Source organism: Carassius auratus, chromosome 20 (assembly GCF_003368295.1).
Source record: "Carassius auratus strain Wakin chromosome 20, ASM336829v1, whole genome shotgun sequence".
In the NCBI taxonomy this organism is placed as follows: domain Eukaryota; kingdom Metazoa; phylum Chordata; class Actinopteri; order Cypriniformes; family Cyprinidae; genus Carassius; species Carassius auratus.
The window spans coordinates 3,405,731-3,411,730 of NC_039262.1; positions in this window are offsets into that span (position 1 = coordinate 3,405,731).

Genomic DNA, 6,000 nt, shown 5'->3' on the forward strand with positions numbered 1-6,000 from the left:
TGTGAAATACTTCAGTCACAGCGCCCACCCATGCATTTAAACGACGAATCAAAACAAACAGTTTGCTGTCTAATAAACATCAATGCATCATCTGCTTTATCTCTGTCCTCCGACACATGTTTGAGCTCAGACACGTAACATCCATCAGCTAATCATTACAACCTCAGGTCCTGACCCGCCACACTCCCGCATTCAAACACCAGCCTCGCGCTGCTTGATTGAAGCATGGAGCGATGGGCTCTGACTGCAGGAAACCCAGAGAGGAAATGATCATGTACTGCGTCGTCTCGAGTGCCACTTCGGGTTATTTATTTGGACAGGCGAACGATTCGGGCGGAATTCCCCAGCGATCCGTTCACTTAGCGGCAGACGAGGCGGTCAGAGGTGAATCCCGTCACACACACACACACACACACACATAAACATCACTCCCCTCGTGTCTGGAATCCCTCTTTATCTGTGTTTTAGCAGGAGGGGCGTTGGAGCCTCACACACCCTCTAATAACACCCTGTTTGTAACAATCAGACTCTCGTGAAGATGCTGATGGATCACTAGCTTTGAAAACACACACCTGCTTTCCTCCAGGTCCTGGAGCGAGTGATGTGAACAAATCCATAACAATAAGAGTTACATGAAAATGTTGTTATGATTTGGAACGGAGCCACTCATTAAATTAGATTTTGATATTAAAGACCCTTAGTCACATACAAATTCATAAAACTTTAAATTTCTTTATTACTTAATTTTTATCCTCGTGCATTTGAGACTTTACCTTTCGCATTAATATTTTGTGCATAGGATTTGAAACACACATGAATATGAAAAAAAAAAACAGAAATAATAAAACTATTTTCAAAACAGAAAATACGAAAAAAAAAACTGATTTAAAATATATTATTATAATACTGGAAATCAGTGTTATTTTAGTAACACTCAGATATTGTAACAGTTTTAATGTTTACACATTTTTATTTACATTTTATAAAGTAAACGTGTGTGGTTGGTAATAAGTATTTTTGTTTATTTATGTTTTACAGTGTATGTCTATGTAGTTTTATTTATTAAAGTACATCAAGTTAAACTAAATAAATGAGAAATTAATTGAATTTGATTTCAGTTTACATTTATTTAATTTCAAACAACAAAAATTGTGTTTTATGGTTATTTTTAGCTATATTGTTAGTAGCCTTATTAAAAATACTGAGGAAACTGGGGTCTCACCCAGTTTATGTATCAATATGCATCAACAAGATTATTTCATAAACTTTGTCGGCTCATTTATCACTGATGCATGAACTAAACTAAGTGCATGTACAAACTGAGAAGCCCAAGACATGACAGCGACCTCAGACCCACAATGACTTACTGGTAACTGACCGCTGGATTGTGTAACTGACCCTGTGTCTACTTTAGTCTGGTCTGAGTTTGTGAAACGACGATGTTAATGTAGCAAAGACCGGAGCCTTGTGTGAAACAGCTGCCCACACAACTGCACTGTAATTCAAAGGGGAAGTCAGCAAACGGGTTGTTCTTTATTAAAGGAATCAAAGAGGATGTGAACGATACTGAGAACGACAACTAACCACTGATCATATTCAAACACGCTAATTTTCCCTGATTCCAAGAATGCTTACGCTATCTAGTCTTGATAACGAAACTAAACTTGTTATTGTCTTCCCTTTTCCCTTTCTCATATACTTAAATAAAACATTAATCACATTTTAGTCATTGTAATGGAGACATATTAGGTGTGACGTTACGTGATTAGACTTCTCTCAAAATAAATGTATTAGTCCAATATTTGTGCTTTTTTTTGTGGTTATATATTAAAAGAGATCATATATAATTATTTTATTTCCATTCCTTGAAATATTTTTCATGAATAAACTCTTCCAATTTTAAAGATTCTGAATCTTTAAAAGATTTTAAAGTTGTAAACGACTCTTCTGGTGTATGATAATCTTATAGGCTTTAGTTTATCTCAAAATTGCATCGTAAACCTCTTTATGCTTGTAAATGTTAAATATATTATGAGTTATATTTTGTCTATTTTTGTTCCACCGTCGAAAACTGCTCCAAACAAAACCACAACAGAATTAAGCGTAGCATTGTAGTGGTGTTTCTGAATCAAGATGTGTTTCTGAACGAATCAGTTCAGTGAACCTAAACTGATTAACTCTTAAAGACACTCATTACTGAATTAAATAGTGCCTTTGAACGAACAGGTTGAGTGAATGAATCAATTGTCTCGCTCGTAATTTTGTTTACTGAATAATTAATTGATTGAGAGAATTAAGTGATTTTGAATGAATTGGTTGAGTGACTGATTCAAATGCTTTTGAACTAAAAAGTTGAGTGAATGATTCAAATGACTCACTCTTAATTTTGTTTACTGAGTTAAGTGATTAAAATAATGAAGTGATATTGAATTCATTAATTTAGCGACTGTTTTTAAAGACTCATTCGTAATTTTGGTTACTGAATCAATTAATGCTTTTGAATGAATCGCTTGAGCGAATGATTCAAATTAGTAAGTCACAAAGACGGCCATTTGTTTCTTAATTTCTGAATGAATCAGTGAACGGGTTACTGTAATGATTCAAATGATTCACTCTTTAAGCTTAGAGTCATTTATCACCACGCAAGTGACCTGAATAAGATATTTCACATAAAGCATTTTTACATGAGAAAGTCCACAAGAGAAAATTGTTGAATTTATAAAAACGACCCGTTCAAAAGTTTACATCCCCTTAATTCTTAATACTGTGTTGTTACCTGAATGATTCACAGCTGTGTTTTTTGTTGTTGTTGTTGTTTACTGATAGTTTGTTCACGAGTCCCTTGTTAAACTGCTAATTACACAATGATCCTCTTATTTTTGTAAAATAACATTAAACATTTAATAAAATAACATTTTGCAGATTCTACAAGGGGTATGTAAATTTTTGACCTCAACTATATGTATATGTGTGTGTGAGTGTGAGTGTGAGTGTGTGTGTGTGTGTGTGTGTGTGTGTGTATATATATATATATATATTTTTTTTTTTTTTTTGCATTTTTTTTTTGCATTTTTTTTTTTTGCATTTTTTTTTGCATTTTTTTTTTTGTTGTTGCATTTTTAGTTCTAAATAAACAAAGTATGAATAGCAAATGTTACATTAAAGCTGCAGTAGTGAACTTTTGACGCTCTAGCGGTTAATAAACAGAACTGCTTGCGTCTTGCGGAAGAACAATGTAGCCGGAACTACTTCTCTCTGTTTATGTCTATGAAGAATTACAAAGGTACTGGGTTACTCCGCCGCGGTACCCCCGAAGCAATCTAAAATAGTCCGAATATAAACACTTATTATAGGTGCACCCTAGTGATTCAGGACAAGCTAAAAACACGGTTTGGAAAATGGATTCATGGTGTATTCACTTATTATGTTCATTTTTCTACATTTTGAACACAAACAAAGTTACGGACCGCAGCTCTGATTGGTTATTTTTTACCGGGAGCGATGGGGTTTCTGCAAATGGCAATAGGACACTGGGAGGAGCCAGAGGAGTTTGATTTTTACACAGATTATCTGTCTCATATTCTACTGTCAGGACATAATGACAGGTTTAATAAATATGTAAAAAATATTTTTTTACAAAAGTTCCCTACAGCACCTTTAAATCTGCTATTTTTAAGTCTGATCTTTATTTTAGTGTCCCGACTCACACAAAAGTGACAATTTCAGATTAAGTGTGATGTTTGCTTTTCACGCTGTCATACCAAAAAAAAACAACGAAACAAAATAAAACATTATTCAGGTACAGTGTGAACAAAGCCTATGAATAAGATTTATACCATTTTATACTCTTATTCATCTGATTTTTAAGCTCATTTTCTCTACATCGTTGCACAGTCAGATAAATTACCATCACAAACTCCCAAAGCATCACCTACAGGAATCGAGCCAGACAAACGTCTGTGAAAAACATTCAGGCATCTGCAAAATCTGGCTATGACTGCTTTTACATAAACAGAAATTTTTCAAATGAAGATAACATTAAATACTGAGCAGAAAAGGTAGTTTACATTCTTAGCCGTGTCGTCTTGATAACAGGCCAAGAGAAATATGAGACATTTAAAATGTGTGCATTAACATAATTTACTAGGCTCCTACTAAACTCAAGTGTTCTTCGCAGTTGTCCTTTTTTTTTCTCTCTGGGGCCTGAGACAAATGACAGGCCCTGCCTCAAGAACGGATGGGAGTAAGAAATCACCTACAGTCGCTAATCGCTTAAAACAACACTGTATTTACCGAGTAATAAGCACCCAGCGTTCCAGGCCGTTCCCTCCCTCTGATTGGGATTTGGGACCGCCGACGAAAAAGCCCACTTGATTTACATCGGGTTATTTGGGAATGCTTTCATTCAGGATCGGGAGGAGGAGACGAAACAAAGAGAGGAGCGATTTCATAACTCTTTGTATATGTCTGGAAGTCTTCCACACATTTTAACCAATTTACGTCCAAGTGGAATGACCCCGGAATTAATGAGGTTCTCGCCTTGAGATCCAGGGCTGCCGAGGTCGAGTAAATCATCGCGTATGGCTCTGATCGGCCTTTTCTGTTCGCATTCTGTGATAACAGACTGTTGCTGGTCTTGAGAAATCCCACCTCATCGACACGTTCTGTCTATCCGTGGGGATATATTTCACTCTGAGCGCGCCAGGCACTGTAAACGGGGCTTTTAGGGGAGTTTTAGGCCAGTGATGGACGAGCGAAGGCTCAGCGTGGAGGTCAAAGGTCGCTGTCTTTGCTGCCTGGCTTGTTGATGTTATACGCATTTCTCTCTCCAGGGGCTTCCCAGTTTCCATTGCCTTTCCTGAGTGTATTAAAGTTTTATTCGTGTGATTTAGTAGCCCGTGTTCCTTTTGAATTAACATTTTGGAGCAGTAATTGCTAAATCATCCAAGGCACATTTATCCTGTGTAAAATTATGACATCATTCATGGACGTTAATGCCTAAAAGAATATCACCACTGGAAATAAATCCATGGCAAAAAAAGCACAGTTGCTTCATCTACAACCTATTTGCATTACACTGTATAGTCTGATGATAGTGTTTTACAATCAAGAGGAAAAGAATGACTGCATTTCTCACCGGGGGCTTTCAGGCTAATATGTGCCGCTAGCTGCTATTAGCGCACGATTTACATGTCCTGGGTTCGCCTCGAACGGATTACCAACTGCACTGCTGTAGGTTAACACAGAAACATGCTAGAAAGCGTCATTTAAACATGTCACAAATTGATAATTTTATATATTTCAGTCAATCAGAGGTGCCAACATTTACAAACTGCATATGTCAATTTACAAATGTCAATATAAAGATGTATATATTCATGGGCAAATATATATATATGACTTTACAAAATGACATTGACTTTAAAATAAGGTCTCATTTGTTTACTTAAGTTAAAATATTAATGTATTTATAATATAATATATATTTTTTTTATTATGCTATCTATCTAACTATTTATATATATATACTACACACACTATGTGTATACTGTGTGTATGCACCGACCATTTTACCACAAAGCACTGATATGCATGATATATGCATCCTTTTATACAGATGCATATACAAGCACATACTGTATTTTATAATATATGCATACATTTTTTGAACATTAGAATTGATTTCTTATCAAAGCACCATACTTTTGACATCTCTCTACCATCTGATCGCTCATTTCCTCATAATTCACCAAAAACCAAGGCACATCACTGCTTTAACGAAGCCATTAAACAAACTGCGTTACTCAAGTAAAATTTGGTACGCCGTGCCGTTTTGTTTTAGCATTACTCTCAGAGTACCGGTTAAGCTGATTTATGGATTAGCCCTCCTGACAGTTGTCTGTATAAATCTGGTCTGTCTGCAATTACAGCCATTACATACTTCAGCCACTTTAAAATAAACTACGCCGTGATGTCAGCCGGGGCTTCTGAGATTAAGCA